We start from the raw sequence: 21,055 nt of genomic DNA, 5'->3' as shown, positions 1-21,055 counted from the left end.
GTAGTTTGGAATCTTTTTATTTTGATGACGTTCTCAAACATTGTGGTTATTGTTTTGACATGTGATGTTATCACGTGAAATAAAAGGACAATAAAAGGCTCAAAATAAAACGTCTCGTAGCACTAGTTTATGACAAACGCTTCGGGTTCTACTGAAAAGCCCGTATCAAACATAGATGATCGCTACTTTACAGTTTTGTTTCAGCTTTGTCTAATCATCTAGTCGTAATCTGATCATGTGGCCTATACTTTCTGCCAAACAGTGCACAGGTGACCAACCGGCTCACCCTGTTTATCAGAGGATGATATACAGTCCTTCGAGCTAAGGTTAAAAACTAAACGAATTTCTACGGTAGGTTTTGAGATATCAGTGCTCAAAGTGACAGCATTATGATGATGATGAAATGGACGCGTAAGGACAATAGACATGGTTTTATTGAATGCGTGAAGTATATTTGTGAAAATATTTCGACGAATGAAGTTGCATGAAAGTGTCAACATACACCATCGTGTTCAGCTATGTCCCAATTGAGCTGTTTTGGAAAAGGATTCCAATCTACTGTTGCAAGTGTTTGTTTGAATGTCAACCTTTAAGGATGACATTCAAACAAAGAGAGACACTCTATTTTTCGACTGGCTCATCAGAATTTTTTGGATGATAAATTTAATCCTTTCCAGGCACACCAATGCTAATGTTGCCTATATTACTTTGCACTCTTCTTCAGGTGGAGTGCATTAATGCCATTGGCCTCAGCATTTTTGCTAAACTGTATTATATAAGTTTAAGAGTCCAACCGAGTTGAACAAGGAAATTCTTTGAGTAGTTTAGCCAAATACAGTTATTAATTATTTCATTTGTGTCGCTTTCAAAGTTTTTAAGAAAAAACAGGGGGGACTTTGAACTTAAAAAACCAACTTTGATACATTTTAACAATGTCTGGTATAGGGTGGTGCTGTATTTTTCAACTCTTCTTTAGTGGCGTTTCATTAAAGTTGACATTCAAATTCGACGTTCGAACAGAGGCTTTACAGTAACTTTAAATTTGGAATAGATGCATTTCCCTAATAAAAGTACATTTATCCCATATTTTCAGTCTATTGTTACGTGAAAATATGGGATAGAGTACGAAAACAGAGTTAAGTCTTATAGTGATAAAACACTGCAATGATATACAGTAAATATAATAAATTTAATACATATAGCAATAAATTAGTACAATTCAATTATGCAGAGCATGTCGCACCAAATTTAACCAAACAGCCAAGAGAGATCTTTTAGAGGGCAAAAAAGCTGGTAACTCTAATAAAATTTAGATTTAAAAAATATTTAAACCTATGTATTAAACATTTAATCTATTCCTTGTCAAAAATAACGCTATCTAATAGTTCTGTTAATGAATGAAATTAGGATTTGCATACTCTTGCTAAAATTAGGGAAGACAACTGAAGTTCTGCAAAGATCCTAACCATTTTCAGTCTATGATTCGTAATTAATAAATATTATAACTATTTTTAAAATTAAGTGAATGTTATTATTGTTTCTAATACTTGATGAATATTATAATTAATATTATAGCTTGGATGTCACCAATTTGTTTTTTTGAATAGTATTTCATAATTATTATTATTATTATGCCTAATATTGACCGACCAATCATATCTGTTCGATAACTTTTTGAAAATTAAATCTGCTAAAGCATCAGGGAGAAAGTTTAAATAAAATTAAATGAGATAAATGAACGATGTACTAAACGAAAATTGGAACGAAGACAATAAATATAGATGAGTCGATTCTTAAAATTATTCAGTAGGGCTTAAAATGGATTTGCTAATATATTTGCTATAATATATATCAGTTATGTATATATATATATAAATGTATATATATAAATGTATATATATAAATGTATATAATAGATCTTATAATTAACCTGGTAATACAGAAGCCACTCCGTATGAAAAAGCCAGTGGCCATGCGCACAATACTCACTATAAACCACGATGACCTAGTGAGAGAAAAAACAGAGGAGCAAAAAACAAAGGCCTTAATTTTAAATCACCACGCAGAAAAACAGCACGGTAACATTGATTACCTTTTGCACAGCTGTATCTGTGTATAAAATGCTGAGTAGCCTATATATACTAGGTGAATGCCAGGCGCTGCTCGGGTAATAAAAAAGTCAAACAAAATGTTATTTTCATTCAAAATATACAACATTTATTAGTCTAACTTTTAAACTTCACATCAGGAGACAAGTGTTTGTGTACAGTTCAAATAAATTAAAAGAAGACAACTGTAAACGTTTTGAAACGTTTTTAAACAGCTTTCATATCATGAAATAAGTGTTTTGTTGAAATAAATTAGGAGGGAAAATAAAACTGTAAAGATATTTAAATGTAAATGTAAAATCTTTAGCAAGTAATGGTTAAATATAGTCTGTTTTGCTATCAGAACCAAAAACCTATTTAGTATACAATTATATGATTCTAGTTTGTTTCAGTGTTGGGGTCATAAGGTGAAAATATTATATAGAGTGGTATAGAAACCCATAGTAATTATCTAATGCGATCATCTCCTGGTAAAAATCATCAAAATCATCATCATTAAAAATAGTAACAAAAGGGTATGTTAATCTTAATAACTATAATTATCTACAATAACTTTAGTGCATTTTGGGGTTATGATCTGCAAGATAATATAAAATTACAATATACTACGTGCAGAAAGTTCTTACCTTTGAGACACGCATGTAACACAAACACTGAATCTAATTTAAATGAATTTAGCTTACTAAACACATACTTGAAGGAAGTTTTAGTATGTATTTTAATAAACTTCAAACTTTTAATTAAAATTTTATCACTTATCTATTAGCGAATTCATTTTTACCATAATGGATAACGCTGAACTGAGATAGTAAGCAATGTATATCCCTTTTCGGCGTTGTAGAAAGTATTTCGGCAAAAAGCACATTGACATTTTTGTTATTTTGACGTAATCGGTACAACAATCGCCAAATTTTAATTTTGAGATAAATTTTTGTTGATTTTCTATGGTGGGAAAATAAAATCGCCCCAGTATAATGAGGACAAAAAAGTATTGTGTTTCATAGATTTAGGCGAAAAATGTTCTATAGCAGGGGCATCGTAATAAGTGAGCACAATGTACTAATTAATATGTCATTTAGCGTGTGCAATCGATAAAAAAAGGTATATGGTACATGATAAAAGTGTGGGAGTTGCAAGAACTACCTAGTTTAGTAGTTAGATGCACGGTTGGAAACTTGTGGTTGCAACCTTCATGAGTTCAACTCTAGCATGATTTCACGAAATTTTCATCTCAAGATTTTAATAGCTCAAGCCGGACATATCAAAGGACAGACAGATGACAAACTTTCAGATTTATACATCACTAGCTATGCCTCCTGGCGTTGCCCGAGTAATAAAAATCAGCTTATCAACATTGGGAAAGAATGAGAGTTGCCTGCCACTTGCTATTAGCCTGACACATTTCAATGGAAAATTTGAGTAAGCTTATTGATAAGAGCTAATTGTCTCACGTTACACAATGACCCTACGTAATACGCAAAGCCATTGGGTATTTGCTCCAGATAACGACATATGTCGGCTAGCAAATAAATCAATCTCCGTGGCCTAATGAGTACGACGTCGGACTGGTGAACGGGAGGGTGCGAGATCAAATCCTCAGTATAGATTCCTTTTTTCAAAACTTTAATAGCTATAGTCAAAAAACGGACAGATCCACATACATACATGCTTTGAGAAATATATATAGATATAAGATATATAACAACAGAATTGTTTCTCAAATTATGCCTTATACGAATCTGAAAAGAAAAAGGGGGCAATAGTTGATAAAATTGAATAAATAGTTTGACATATAGCTTTTAAAATACATTCCTCTGATAAGAGATCAGATATTAACTAAAGCAATGTCGAATGAGCTAACCATGATATTTTCAAAATAATTGTTAAATATTGTAAGCAGTTTGTTCATATCACGTAAGTTGAAACGAGTTGAAAACCTGTAGCTGTAGTGTAAAAATGGAGGACACAAACCATGAAGGATCTTGAAACCTATAATTGATGTAAAATAAACATACAGCATAAGCAGAGCAAGAAGATGCCAAGATTTGGAAAAACCATTCGTTGGAATATAATATTGTAAAGGAATCGGCTGAGTTTCTCTACTTGCTCCACAAGAAAACAAACTACTTGAGTGCAAGGTAATAAATATATATATTTTTCAAATACCGTATATAATACAGTCAAGAGTAGTGCGCAGAAAATTAACTGCGTAAAAGAGATTTCAAAGTTCATTGGTCTTCGTCCTTTTTGTAGGCTCCTTTTATATTTATTGCTCTTAGATTGGCTTCGCCCCTTAGTAGCATGGTTGACTCGGCAGCTGACCTTTGACCGACAGGAAGTATTCCCAGAGGTTGTATTGCCTGCCGAGTCGAAGCTCGGTTGTGGCGTCAATTGCTTCCTTGGTGTCCGCTCGGCACCCAGCTCTGGTCCTGATGATCTTCCACCACAACATCTTTAAAAAAAAAATTGTGGTAATGATAAACTTTTTATTACTACAAACATCAAAACGTAAAAATGATTGTTGGAGACAAACATGATTAGCCAATGAAAAGCAATGGATGCGCAATTGCTTTCGAACCCTTAATTACTGTAATGGATATAGTTATGAAGCTCCGAGTCACTTTGAAACCAATGAATCATCTGAAACTTAACTGTGTACATATTTTTTACTAAAGATAGAAATAACAAGCGCAGGGCTTCTAACAATTTAATGTACTGTTGTACAAAATAAAAAGCAAGATGCAGTAAAAAGTTTAATCATATCAAATTTTTTGTAAATTTTGATAGCTTTACATGCATATTTAGCCAGTTTTTTCTGAAATCTTGCATTTTTACCAAGTTTGCAAGTTTTACCAAGTGGAAAAATTAAACTCAATGGTAAAATAATCTACAGAAATTTTTCTACAAAGTAGTGCAACGGCTTTATTTGGCTTTAAATATTATAGTACAAATATATTATCAATAATATTGAAAAACAACCTTGAAATTTGGCAAAAAAAACTCTAAAAACTTAAAAAAATTATTAATAAATTATTTAATTGTGCAACAATTCTCATATTTCACACTCCCTTTTGTATTTCTCTCTTAGAAGACTTTTCACATACGATGTCTCTTGTTTCACATCTGCTGCATATAGTACTCCTTTAGCACCTTCTTTGCGTCGTCAACAATGTCAGCTTGAGGTCTTTTACGTCTCATGGTCATACTGCTATCTTGTTTAAAACACTGTAGGCGTTTTGTTCTACAAGAAAAAAGTGTATTGATTTGCTGCTATGGAAGCTTTAGTTTCTGTGTTTTTTTCTATTTGCATTACGCCATACAGTTTTTAAACATTGATGAATGCAATAGACACTGTATTTCTATACTTCGAACCGGTTTGAAGTTGCCCGCTGCTGATGAATTTGTTCCCTACTGTTTCAACGGTTCAGAGTTACACTATATAGATATTTTCAAAATTTGTGGTTTATTCCTCAAACCAAAACTTGCAAAAAATTGTTGAAGCTGACTCGTTTTCGAGTCTAGAAGTAATCACACTAAGCCAGGATGACTGATCAAAATTGATCTAAATGCCGACAAATTTTTACCTTCACTGAGGAGAGCCACTGTTCATTGCAAAGTATTATTGATTTGGATTGATCAACTGTAAGCCTTTCTACAATGTAAAATAGCCCTCTCACAGCGAATGCCTTACAACAATTTTAGCGAAACTCAATGGCTCTAATGCACTCAGATTTTACATTTCTCTGATCCGGAGTGGAAGCAATTCCAAACTAATTCGAACATGGAAACAGAGGGGCAATAAATCTGTGTAAAATATTAAATACAGTGCTGTGCAAAATTATGAGACCACCTCGATTTTGAGTTGTTTGCAGAGTTCTATAGGAGCTTCAAGCCTATAACTCACACTGTTGTCAAAACAATGTATATGTCTATATCAATGAATACAAAATTTGGTGTTCTTTACAACGTTGTCTAATAAATTTGTGTTAAACCATTTAACTAAATCTAATTAATGGATTAGTGACACCAGATTAAATTAAGACAAATCTAATCACAGCCGAGTGTGATTGGAATTGGGCTTAGGATTATTCAGACGTTCTGCTCAACAATGTGTTATCACATAATGCATTACATAATGTTTTGCAGTTTGCAGACATTGTTACCAATGAAAAGTGTTTCTTTGCTGGCAAAAATTGTATTTAGATCAAGGTTTTCACCTGGTTTACTTCATTTCTCCAAATACCATCAAATTTGACTAAAGAAAAGCGATACTCGATCATTCACTTGTACAAAAAGGAGATTTTTCAGAAGAAGTTTGCATCTGAGGCTGGTTGTGCCCAAACAGAAGAGGGCAACCACCATAGGGCAAAACCGAACTTTGATACGCCTATCACTGAATAACCGCCACTTGGCCAGTACAAAACTGTGCAAGGAATGAAAGCAAGCTATGATGCTGATGTTACGCCGCGCACTGTGAGAAGAAGACTTTTAGAAAATGGACTTAGAGGTTGAAGAAGACGAAAACTCAGTCAGCGAAGAATAGTAAGAGTAAAATGGTCCAAAGATCATTCAGACTGGACAGCAGAGCAATGGGAAGGAATGTTGTTCAGTGATGAAAGCACTTTTACTATTCAAAACCATGATGTAAAAATTATGTGAGGCGTAGACCTACAGAAGAATTCAGTCCTCAGTGTATTCCCCCAAGAATCAAACACTCAACATTGCACAACTATACGATGCTAGTGCCCTGGCAGTTATGGGTCTCGATTGGCATGTCTGGTGGGTCCAGCCCGATCGGCAGGTGTGCTGATAGAGCGCAGAGAGTAAGTATGTGTACATTAGTTCTGTAATACAGCGACTGAACCATTGGCAAAGGTTGTCACAGGCCGGTTGGTGAAGCCCTTTGTCCCAGGTTCAAATCCTGTAAGATAGAATCTTTTTCCAACTTCCAACCTTGACTTAAGATGAGCATGGCTTTTATTATATTAAAGATTTTCCAGAAAAAATTTTTTTAATCACCAATAGACACAGCTCATATTATAAAAATTATAATTTTTATAATATTTACTTGAGAATAAAAATATAAGCTTTATATTTAATATGAATCGATGCAAATTATTATGAAATATATACGCCAAAGGAAGTGGTTTAACAAAAGTTTTAAATATATTTTGATTTTTTAATGAAGTTTATTATAACTTATTAAAGTTTTAAATCAAAGCTTTATAATTTTTTAAAATTATAATAGTCATTTAGAGGATATAAATATATACGTACTTTGAAACAAAGTATATATATATCGATATATAGCTAGACTTAGGCTACGTTTTTAGATATTTAAGTACTAGGATGGTGAATTGGGTCTATTAATAACCACAGTGCAGGTCTTTATAAATGTTATCTCTTCTTAGAGATAAAAGATTTAATTTTAGCAAAACAATTTGAAAGAAACTGATATAGTTTCTGAATAAATAAAGTCATAAATTTAAAAAAAAAACTAATCGAGTAGGTCATAGAAAACAAATAAGCCATCACAAGCCGCACCCCTATTGACTGCAAATGCAGCAAAGTTCTTATGCCTGGATGCCATTACTTCAACAGTGCCTGTAGAACTGTCTTCTCATTCAAAACTGGAGCATTGTAAAACTTGTTAAGAAGGAGAAGACAACTCAACAGAAACTATTGCTTTACCCTGCTGTTTTTAAGTACATTATTTGACTCATCTAATCTTTTATTAGAAAGTTTTAGATCTTTTATGAAAAACCTAAAACCATGGTAGCACTTTCGAGTTTAGCTAATTTTAGCCTAAATTCAATTTATTTCTTTGCTTTTTCAAATACTTTCAAAGGAAGTTTTTTGGAAACTTTTGCAGAAAAATCAATTTTTTAAAATTCTTGTTTTTAAAATTATTTCAACTAAAAACATATATTTTATTGCTTTGTTTTGTTTACAATAGACACATCAATATTGTGAAACGTTCCCTAATTATTTAAAAAAGACAAAGGCTTGTTAACCGAACGCTTAAATCAAATGACTTTTGGAGTATTGAAGTACACGAAAAAAATCAAGTGCATCAGCTTGAGGAACTATAGCAAAATCTGGTATTATGAATCGTCTGTTACTTTTTTAAATTTTCAATCTGAATTGTTTGTTTAGTGATATATAGTTGTTTAAAAAATATAGTGATCAGGCAATTAGTGCATATCATCAATTCAGTAGCTTGTATTAGTAATAATAGCACTAGTGCTCTAGCAGTCCTGTGTGCGCCATAAAATATTATCATCTTTAATAAGTAGGTGCATAATTATTCGCAAACATGACAAGGTGGTCAAGTAATGCAGCGGTTAGCCTGTCAGTTCACAAAACTGAAATCCGAGTTCGATTCCGGTCAGATGCATTTTTTTACTGCGCAAATATGAGCCCTAATGATCGTAAAAATAAGTTTCATCACTAGTATAATATGGGTCTATTTTCTATTATGAGAATTTTCCGTAAAATTTAGTAAATTTTTCAAAGTTTTTTAAGCATTCTAAAATTTTAGTATGTGATAATACAATACATTATTTATCTAAAACTTGAAAAAATTTCAAAACTGGCTTATTGGTCTGTTATATATTGATAGTTTTGTGAGGCCTCACCTGGATGCAAGTGCATGCCACAAAAGGACAATATGATAGTCATAAGACACTAATGACCCGACAACACAGCGGGTGATACCCTATGTGTACTGATTTGCAGCAATATAGTACATTGTTTTGGTGTTTTGCATACTTCATCTCTCTTAGCTTGTCTCTTTTTCCAGCCATATCATAATAATAATTACAACAACACTGACTATTGTTTTCAGCTTATTCTTCCTGTTCTTTGTGAAACTTTTAGTAGCTTTGCCTTCTTTCAATTTAGAGTAAATTTTTTGAAGGCCTTTTTAAAATGGTATATGTTAGTTACACCAATAGAGAGTTACACCAGGTAGTTAACAAAGCTATTATGGTACTTAATTTCTAAACCTATCTAAGTAAAAAGTATAAATGTTTAGTCGTTGCATAAAAATTAACATCATATCCATTATTAAATTAAAAGATGTGAAAAAAGATTTAACTCCAATAAATTTGCATCAATATACATGGGCTGTAGTCAATAAAAATATTTATACTTAATGAATGATATTTAAAATTTATTTTTCACCAATTCCACTCACTGAAAATTAGTAACTTTTGCAACATGTTAAATTGTGATAACTAACATGTGAAACAATATTAATAAGTATTTTTATATAATATGAACAATAAATATTTACTAACAGCAGTTGAAATCTGAGGCTAGGAGATATTTTAATGTGGCATCATACTATTTATACTAATTCAATATGATATAATTAATGGGATAATGATATTAATAACATTATTTCATATTTACAAATTATATAATAATTACTACTTGAATAGTAAATCTAAATGGTAACTTGAAATCAAATAAACACTGAATGTAATGCAATAAATTATATATTCAAAATATGAAATATTATTAGAAATTATATTTAAAAGTACTGTTCAAGTTCGTGTAAAAATCAAAACATTATAGTTTAGAAGTAGTGTAATAGTTATATTTCTATTGCCAAAACAAAATTAATTAGTGTTTTTTACTGCTAACAAAAAACCTTTAATTACATTAATTATTAACAATGTTTTCTTTATTGTTATTACTTTATCGTTATTTATTATCTCACTATTCACTATCTATCGTTATTTAGCATAACGAGAATAACAAGTAATAACAATATTTCAAAAGCACATTACTTCAATTATCGGCGTAAGACAAGAGAGTAGTTTATAGCATATTATATAAAAGTTTTATTGTAAATTAAAATTTGCTACTAGTTTAGGTATTTGTTCACATCGCAAATCGCTAATGAAAGTGTACCAAAATACATCAAAAGTGTTTGTCAAAAGTGTAGTTATACCTACATGTACACTAAAGAATAATGACTGCGATGATTATTCCTGCTCATTCATAGTCTCATCATTATTACTATATTTAAAATACCATAAAACCAGTCTATGTTATTAAAACCAATAGGGAGCAATCCACAATTATCTTTGCTACAGTTTTTTGGTATATTCTATTTGGCAAACGAAGTATATAAATTTGTTTTTCATTGTTGAAGATGGAGACCGGGATAATTTAAAATTAGCGCTGATGATGTAATAATTATACTTGAATCAGTGGCATATTCACAATGTAAATTGTTTTGCAACGCCGGTGCTTCAAGATCAATTATAAGCTTAAAGAATATCTAGAAGTGTCAATTTTTTTGTTTTGTGTTACTAGGAAAATTGGTGAAGGTGTTATAAAAATTTTTACAAGCGAGCCTCTTACTACTGCAGTAGTATAGTGAGAGCAGATCTACACACCTATGCACTTAAAGTTGGATTTTGGGTACATTTTAGCCCGAGAACCTCGGAGAATGGTGTTGTCTGATGGAAAGTTTGGGGGGGTAGGTGTGTGAGTGTTGGGAGCTAAGGTTATGAAGTTTGAGAGGAATTGTGGGAAGGATGCGGTGCTGGTCGAGAGGAATTGTGGGAAGGATGAGGTGAAGAGGGCGATGGTTTCGGGTTTCGATGCGATGGGTTTGGGGTTCGGGTGTCGACGAGTTGAGCGATCGATCGTCGAATGGTTGGGGTCGGGTTGGCGACCGGTGGGGTGAACGGTGTTATGTCGTTTCGGTTGAATGAACGCTGATGTTGGACGAGTTCGGGCGTGTCTATTCGTGGAATCGGTTAAGTCTCCCTTCGTTATAAAACTCTTTAAAGATGAGTAATAAAAAAGGGGAAAGTCGAATGAATTATTCATTAGGAAAAATTTCTTTTGAGAAGACATGAAGAGTCTTTATAGAAAACTAGATGATATAATTCAAATTTCTCCAATACTATTTATTAGTTTTGGATTTTTTCCGGTTAACGGTGAATTTTTACGAAATTTAATTCAATTTGAACATAACCCCTCGGATTGTACTTATGGTATAGCTAGTTATGAAATTATTCAAAGGTTGGGAATTACTGAACGACTTGTTCAATGGGCTAATCCATCTTCACGATCAGCGAGATATTGTGTAGGCAACTCAGCTCGTTCAAACTTTTGTGGATGGAGATCAATGCCTATTAAGTTTGTTTGTTATCATCCACAATTCGAAGAAAATAATGGTAGATTTACAGCTCCAATTAATTCTTCCACTACTCGATCCACCATCAGAACTACACACACATCCAGAATTCCTACCACCACCACAACTACACTCGCTAGTACAATTCCTACTACCACCACAACTACACTCGCTACCATCATTCTAGCAAGTGGAATCACAACTCTTCCATCATCTGAAAATCTTAAGGAAAATATAACTAATACCCCTCCAAGTAATAAAGAAAGAGGCTATGGAAATGAAAGTTTTTCTGTAGACAAATTACAGGATGTCGAAATTTTTTATCATAATCACATACTGCTGCTAAAGTTGTAATCTAATTTTCATGCTTTCCTAAATTTTTATTCCACAATGAAAATGATATGTGAATATTGTATTGATTTTATTTTAATAATAGTATCTTAAAATATACAATAAAATATAAATTCTCCATCTTTGGAGATGAAGATTTTATTTCTAAAGGTTCTATTGATTTGCATATATATTCATTCAAAAAAAAAAAAAAATCTTTTTTTATAAATACTAATTGTCAGTTTTCTGTGGAGATGAAGAGCTTGTCACTTCAGAATATTGTAATTCTTTCTTATCGAGAAAGAAGTATGTGCTGCTTGACTCGCTTTTCTCATCATCTTCTTTTTGTGTTGCATCATCACTGTTTAAATATATAAAACATTGAGGAATGAGAAAGGATGAAATAAATGGATAACTATATATCTTTGGTTTTAAAACTCTCAAAATCTACTTACCAAAATATACATTGAGCTAAGCCATCGTATACGTCTTGTCCACATGTGCAGGAAGGTAATCTGTCTATAGGATAATCCAATGGTAAATCCAATTGCAACTCCGTTTCACTATTTTGAGAGTTTGTTTCTTTCGAGATGTTTTTTTCATCACTTTCCTCACCATCTTCTTGATACCTGTTTAATTTTTTGAAAATCCATTGAAAATTGAGAAAAGATGATGTATATAAAATGAATAATTATATATTCATATAAAACTTTAGAATTTAAAATTTCAAAATGTACTTACCAATGTACACATTGTGCTAATCCATCATATACATGTCCACATGTACAGGAAAGTAGTCCGTGTGTACAATATTCCCATGGTGTAGCCCAAATTTGAACACAACTATCTGTACATTTCCCTTCTGACATTTTACCCTTCTCAGAATTATGTTAGCTTATGAAGAGTGTTATGATAATAATGATTTGTTCTCGATTGCTTTTATAAAGTTGAGCATCTGTAAAACGCTTGAGTGAGTTTAATGAAAATTTATAAATAGATTACAAAACATTTCTCTATGCTTACAATTTCGCGAAAATGAATTTCGCGAAATTACACATATATATTATATAGTCAACTTTCGCGAAATTGGATTTCGCGAAATTTCACATTATATATATTATATAGTCAACTTTCGCGAAATTGAATTTCGCTAAAAGTGAATTTCGCGAAATTGGATTTCGCGAAATTTCACATCATATATATTATATAGTCAACTTTCGCGAAATTGGATTTCGCGAAATTTCACATCATATATATTATATAGTCAACTTTCGCGAAATTGAATTTCGCGAAATTTCACATCATATATATTATATAGTCAGCTTTCGCGAAATTGAATTTCGCGAAAAGTGAATTTCGCGAAATTGGATTTCGCGAAATTTCACATCATATATTATATAGTCAACTTTCGCGAAATTGAATTTCGCGAAATTTCACATCATATATTATATAGTCAACTTTCGCGAAATTGGATTTCGCGAAATTTCACATCATATATATTATATAGTCAACTTTCGCGAAATTCAATTTCGCGAAAATCTGTTTGCTATTTTCGCCTCATTAATTCCTTTGGACACACCCATCATTCTTCAATTCACTATATAAGCATTGCATGATCTGATGGAATATTCTGCCTCATTAACCATCTCTTGATGCCTACTTATATTTGAGAATTTGGGTCGATCGAGCGTTGATACCATAAGGCTTGTATGCTTCAGCTAGAATTCGGTTAGTCGGCTACTCACGATTAAGTTCGTTGAGTGTCGCTGTTTTCAGGGGCTGTTGTGTGGACAAGCGCCTTGGCATTCGACCTGATTGTTTTCCTAGGTTTACCTATGGAATTCTCCTGTTTGGTTTGGCTTAACCATTCCATAACAGCCTCTCGACCAGTAAATAGATGAAGATGATGAACTAGTAAAGAGGCATACATGGATTAATATGTGGATTATTTTGAGGATAACTCCAACTCAGCGTGAGTATATCAATATATAAAACTTATATCAAAAATGTTACGTTATTGAATCGTTGACTTTGCCGTTTCCGGTTAGTGCATGCGCACGCAGTTCTGTTTTTATCCTCGAGGATGCGTTACACGTTTTTCTAATGCTCTTGTATTGTATTCCTTATTCACATGTACTATTGTTCGTTATTCATAATATACGTTCTACAGCATTAACTACACACATATTCAACAAAAAAGTAAATAACATTCGGTTGTATTTTTTACCAAGTTTATTTCGATATAAAGTATATATGTATATTCAATTGTAAAATATAGAAAAAAATTTTATGTCAGTTCTTCTAGTAATTTAACAATTTGGGAAGTTCCTTGAATATGTACATTGTCAATACCTTCATTTTCTTCGTTATTAAGACTTTTACTAATTTTTCCATTCCAATCATATCTATCTAGTATAGTTTTTCGAACTACATGATCTCGTGTATCTTTTTCAGAAATTTTTAGCATAACTGTTAGAAAATCTTCTATTGAACATCCTCTGCTCCAAAATATTGCAAAGAGAAGACAGTAATCTCCACATGTTGTTGAAAGAAAACCTTGGAGTAGAACATCATTCCATTTAATTAACTTTATTCCAGAAAGTTTTAAGATTTGAGCGACATCTGGATATGTTGAAGGATCTCGTCCTGTTGAATCGAAATAATTAATTTCGGATTTTGTTCGAATAACTCCTATCCAGTGTTCTCCTGGTTGATAAGAATAGTGTGTGTTAAAAATATATATTCCTTCATTCGATAAAAATTGTTCTATAAATTCATTTCTTGCACAGACAGCAAAAAAATGATTATTAGTCATGTGATCTTGGGAAAGAACATCGAAAATATTTGCTGTATTCATCCTTAGAATATGCTTCCACCACTGAGTCGAACACTAAAGTCAGAAGCGATTTCCATCATTCCATCTTTTTGTATATATGTATTAAGATAGACATTTTCTGGTGTTGCAACCCGAAAACCGATATCGATTGTTAGTGAAACATGTCTCATTAAATGAAATCCTTCGGATGAGAGATCTCCTGTCAAATCGAAAGCGTATATTGCAAGTCCAGTTTCATATTCACTCAGTCCAATTCCACTTCCTTCAGAAGAAAGATCTTTTCCCATTGCATTTAGAAGTTGTACATATGGTCGAGTATACATTCTATTTACAAAATTTGGAGTATATCGTTTTCCAAAAGGTAGTCCATCAATTTGTAGTTCTACATGACTCACATCGTAATGACCAAATTTGAAAGGATTACGATTGTATGATCCATTTTCTCCATCGTGTGATGAAAGTGAAACAAGTATTAAATTTGGTCTAAGTGTGTTATCAGCAATTTTTATTTGAGTATGGGTTAATCCAGTATTCACATTATAAGATCTGGTGTATACCCGAGAAAGAGGATACTTTGCATTAACACCATTAAGTAGTTTTTCGTTATGTAAAAGCTGAATTGTTTGGTTGATTTTTAATTTTCGAAGATGAAGTACACATTTCGTCAACTTTACTTTTCCCCCTCCTCCAGGAGTAGCTGTTGCTGCCATCAAACAATAACTTGGTTTACTTCGGTCTAGTTCTAATTTACAATTCAATCCTGGAATGAGATATCTTTCCTGTTGAAAAATGCTAAGATGGAGTCGTCCAAAAAACTCAAATGAGTTTGAACCTCTAATAAGATTCTTTCTTGCTGTAGCCGCACTATTATCGAATTCCGCACCATCTTTTGCAAGATTATCATCTTGAAACCATCCTTCTGCTTTTAATTGGTATTGTTTTGCTTCTCTGCTATTATTGAGAAGGGTTTCTATGAACGATCTCATAGGATAATCACTTGAATGTTCAACAACAGATCCATTAATTTTGAATGTTGCTGTTTTGATTAGCGAATGAAAAAACGCATCACCTGGTACAACATTTACATTAGCAGCAGTATTGTCTAAATTGGAACCATCGTCCTTGACTACTTTTCCTTCGATTTGCAAATATGAATTACTTAAATCGATATAGTGATCTACATCTCCAGGTATTTCAATTTCAATTGGCCCATATTCACTGAGACGTGACGGAGCTAATTCACTATAATATCCGCGCTCCACCGAACTATGTGTGCCTGGAACATCAAATATACCCAAACTTTCGTTTATCGTAAAAGGAGAACCCGATATTTTTAAACCTGTTGAACCAATCTCTCCAGAACTCATCTTTCACTATTGATGTATGTCAATGAAATGAACTAAAAAATATTGAGATAATAATATATAAAGCATTTTCAAATTTTAAAAAATATTTGGAGTGGCTTTTCTCCGTCGCTTTGCAGGTTTGCTACGGTTATTTAATTTTCTTTTCCCAGGTTTTCTAACTCTTGGAATTACTACTTCATCTGTTTCTTCTTCTTCTTCTTTTGGTCTCTCTACCATGTTATTAAGATAATTGGATGCAGCATCTAACCCTTTTTTCCCTAATGAGATAGCCGTTTTTTTTGCTAGAGGCGCAACAGCTTTTGCTAATTTTTTAAATATTCCTGATAGTCGTCCATTTCCCATCACTCTCTTTCCTTTATATGGTGTCAATCCGCCATTTCCTGATTGATTAGACGTGTAATATTGAATGTAAAAGTTTTTTGAGTCTTCTGGAGTATATGGAATTAATATGGAATTCATTGTTTCTTTCTGAAATGAACCGTTAGTATAACCTTCCCTCCATCAAATGGTACTTTTTCTCCATCATCACTTGTTATAAGGGTCTCTATCACATCAGTAGAAATTTTATCCACTTCAACGTAATGCGCTTGACTGAATTCTGTATAAACTCGAGAGAACTTCTTTCCACTTACTGGGACAACTCGTAGCAATCGTACATTTGCATCTCCAACGAGTCTGTTACTTACAATTGATGAATATACGTATAATGATGTAAATCCATAGTTGATATCCGGAGATGTGATGTTTCCGTGTTTTCCCACATTATAAGTTATCTTCGGATCTAATCCTAAGATATTTGCGAAATCTTGTGAAAACGAAACCTGAACACTCGAATCTCTTACATACAACATAGATTTGTTGGATATTTTGTCGTATTCGAATTCTATAGTTGGATGGAGGTTGAAGGGTTTTAGAACATCATGAGTTCGTTGAATTACTTCATCTATATCTTCGTATCTTCCATTTCCAATTTTTATGTCGAAACGACGAAATCTCCCATTAAGTTCCGCTTTTGTGATGCTTATTATTCCTTCTACTACATTTGGCCAATTATTTAAAAACGATATATCTTTTAGAGCAACTTCCCATTGTCCTTCTGTAAAATCTACATATCTGGCTAGTCTAACTGTAAAGTTTGAATTAGTATTTTTAGGAAAGTCACTAAAACTAGCATCAGAAGGAAGAGTTACGAACTCCGACATTTTCAATTCTTTCAATGAAGTTCAATTGCTTATCATCCTCTTTTATTTAACAAAATCTCTTTCATTGACCCAGCTATTGAATGAATCAGGATATCCCATCCATTTAACGAGTATTTCCTTTGTTCTTCCTCGTTTCCGAGATTTGAGAATTTTCTCAATTCGAAAAAATGCGGGTTTTTTTACTTTCTGTAGTTCATCTTCATAAAAAGTTCCATCAACCGGTTCGTTTGCTAAATCACGTAATTTATAGATAATCGGTCTTTCAAAATCAAGCACTTCTGTAATTTGAAAAACTTCAACTGTCCAATTTATTGTGAAACCTCTTTCGAAAACTGTTCTAGCTTTACTAATACGAACGTAATCATCAATATTGAATTTGGGAGTACTGTCAGAACTATATTCTCCATTTTCATAAATCCTATTCCAGATTCTTTCTTGATTTTCATAATTTACATCATTCGGTTTTATTCCTAATGTTGTGTGAATAGTATTGTTATATGCTTTTACCATTTGTGGTAAAACATCAATATATCTACGATCATCCGAATATGTCATGAATCTATACATCTTCACCCGTAATGTTTTGTTGAATCGTTCTATGATGGAAGCTTTAATTGTCTCATTCTCAGATGTAAACCATTTTACTTTATTTTCTTTCAAAACTTTTTTGACATCTCGATTATTAAACTCTTTTCCTTTGTCTGTTTGAAAAACTCTATAATTAGTTCCATCCAATACTTTTTTTAAGGCTTTTGCTACCAATATACCTGATTTGTTAACAAGAGGCTCTACCCATGCTTTTCTTGAAAAAACATCAATCATTGTAAGTAAAAATGTAATTCCATCATTTTCAGCTCGATGAGATCTAACATCCATTAAATCAGCCTGTAATTGTTCACCAACTCCTGCAACAATTGTAGGTCTTCTTCTAAATTTCGTTTTTATTTGTTTGTGTAACGTATAAGCATCTTCACCACTTAACCAATCTCTAACTTCTTGTTCGCTTTCTTTTCTCCGAAGTGCTTCATTCAGTTTTCGTGCTCCACCTAATGAAGATGGTAGATCCGGGGTATAATAGAATTCATTTAGTAAGTCGTCCATTTTCCTCTTGTTCCTACATAAGGTTTTCGTGAAGACGATCTATTCGAATTGGATTTTGATTTATTTGATAAATTCGAGTTCGACTCCTTGATAATTTTTTCAAATAAGTTATATTGTTTCTCAAATGAACTTGGAGAAAAGGGAGAAGATACAATTGAACTATCTTTAACTCGAATCTTTCTTTCAAGAAGATTTCGTAAGTTCTCAGGTTTAATCTCTCCTGTAGATCCTGTTATTTTCCCGGTTAAAGAATCATAATTTCCAGACTTTTTCAATTTTTCCAGAAGATTTTTCGCTTTAGTTCGATCCTGAATCGAACCGAAGTCTTCAACTATTGAAGAAATGGAATAAGATCTAGAAGAATTTGACGATGGTTCTTCTTCGTTTAACTTCGGTGGTAATAATGTGTCTTCTTTTTTTGGCGATTCTTTTAAAACTGTAGAGTCTTGAGACGAATTATCTTCGGGTAATTCAGGTGTATCTTTCTTTAGAGTTTCTTTTGAATTTTGTGGAGCTGAAGGTGTTTGTGACATCATTGAAATCGGATTTCGAATAGTCGGAGACTGTTGAATTGGATAACTCCGAATTGAATTCATTTCATCTAAAAATTTTTGAAGTTCAGCTGCATACAAATTAACTTTGTTATAGTCTGAAATAGTGTTATCGTTATTAATTTGACGCATCCTATCTCTGGTCTTCTTAACCTTACTTACTCTTGGATTTTCTAATGGATTGAAACGAAGTGACGAACTATAGCCATCATTGATAATTTTTGAATCCTGTTGACTTTTAAATTGGTTCCTTTTGTACTCGTCTTCAGATACCAAAAAAAATTTTTTTGTATACTTAGGAAAGCTCATCTTCCTGCTGAATGATTAATACAAGTTGAGGGATGGCTTTATAATCCGTTTCAATAATCCTTTTCCGTTTTGCAAAATCTTTCGTTTATATTTAAGAGGTTTGTTTTCATCGATAATATTCATCAACTCCTTTTTATGTTGACTCAGAGAATGGTATTGATTTTTCGTTAAAGGTACATTCCCATATATAATATTTTTAACAATTTCAAGTAATGTTCTAATTACTTCTTCTTTCATATGAGGTAAAGCAGAACTTGCAAGTTCATCGGTAAGACTGTTCAGTATTTGCAGAATTACTCTGTTTTTTTTCATTCTCTTAGAAAGTGGAGAATTATCCATGATAACTTAATTATTTTCTTCTTCGTGTTTTAAACAATCCTCCGAGCAATGGTTCAACTAATCCTGGGAGTATAGCACCCGCGATCGGACCTAGTAAAGCCGATAAAAACCCTCCTTTTTGCAAAAGTTGTTTCTTTTCCAAATTCGATGTTCTAGGACTAATCAGTCGAGCGATGTTTTTACTTTGTCGACTCAAAGCTTTATACTGAGCATCAGTTAGTCGTTCTTTTCTTTTAATGAGTAATTTCACACAATCAATAATTGCTAAAATTAAATCCGTTTTAGCATTTTTAATAATCGATTGTTGAGAAGAAATAGAATCTCCAACTAGAGATAATAAAGTTAGTAAATTTCGTTGAATTCTTTTTGTTTCAGCCATATCTATGTGATAATTTTAGTGATGTTATAGTAATCACTCAGAGGAAGATACAGAAGTGGTATGGTGAATATTTAAAGAGAACTTGGAATATATACTTGTTTTATTTAATTATGGAATACAAAACAAAATCGTTTGCTTAATTAGGCTTATAAATAATCATAGGCGTAGAGTCAACAGGAGGGAAATTTCCCATAATTCTCATTGTATCATCGGTTTCTTGTCGGAGGTCCAGTCTCATGAAGGAATATGGTGAAGATGTTGCATCTCGGTAGGATTCCTGAAAATATTTAACTTGTCCAGGAAAAACTTGTTTTCCTAAAAATGTGATTGATGTAGAATCCCTGGGGTTTTTTCCTATAAAAAAATAGTGACTATTCAGCGAAATTGTTCTAAGTTTACCAAAGAATAAGTTTTGTGTAATAGTAAAAATACTAATATTTAGATGGTGACTTTCTCGAGTATACAAATTGTTAGCCATCTTGATATTTGATGATAATTCCTCCATTAGATCATCAATGATCATCCATCTATTTTCTCCATCTTTGGGAAAAGTACTCGGATCTTTCAATCCTTCATGAAATTCCACTCCTTTCATATCCTCAAAAGCTTCCTGCCATATTCCATAGCAATATATAATTTCGATTGGAGGAGGAGTAGATATTAATTGAGATTGTTCAATCAACCGTTTAACGAGTTGAGTTTTTCCTGATCCTGTTGGTCCTGTTATCATAGATGTGAAAGGAGAATGTAACCTCACATCAATTGATTGTAGTCCGTCTTTCTCCATGTTTTGATAATTACTAACATTTGAAGTTTTCATTTAAACTAATTATAATGATGAGGAGATGTTTCAAAAATCATACTTTCATTATTCACAAAATTTTGAAAAAAAACTTCTACATAGTTCACAGTAGCATTCATCTTTTCTCCTGTAATCCGAATAAAAAAATATTCAATCAAAGATGAAGCTACAGTTATTGCAAGTAATATTAAAACCACTCCAAAAAATTGAAGCAAACTTTGTCGAAGCGGTTTTGATGTAGATTTAGTGATGTTATCAAAATGATTATGTAATAATACAGCCTCTTCAACTAATCCATCTGTTTCATCTTTTTCTTCTTCACAAGAATTGTAAACTTTAGAATTATCCTTATGAATAGTTTCCATAATTTTATATTCCTTCTAGTTGAACTTCTCAATGATATAATGTTCATATATATAAAACTCTTAACTTATAAATAGTGAATGGACAGTTAATCAATTCCACGAATAGACACGCCCGAACTCGTCCAACATCAGCGTTCATTCAACCGAAACGACATAACACCGTTCACCCCACCGGTCGCCAACCCGACCCCAACCATTCGACGATC

This window comes from Watersipora subatra, chromosome 11 (assembly GCF_963576615.1).
Source record: "Watersipora subatra chromosome 11, tzWatSuba1.1, whole genome shotgun sequence".
Taxonomy (NCBI): Eukaryota; Metazoa; Bryozoa; class Gymnolaemata; order Cheilostomatida; family Watersiporidae; genus Watersipora; species Watersipora subatra.
This window is presented reverse-complemented; position numbering follows the sequence as displayed.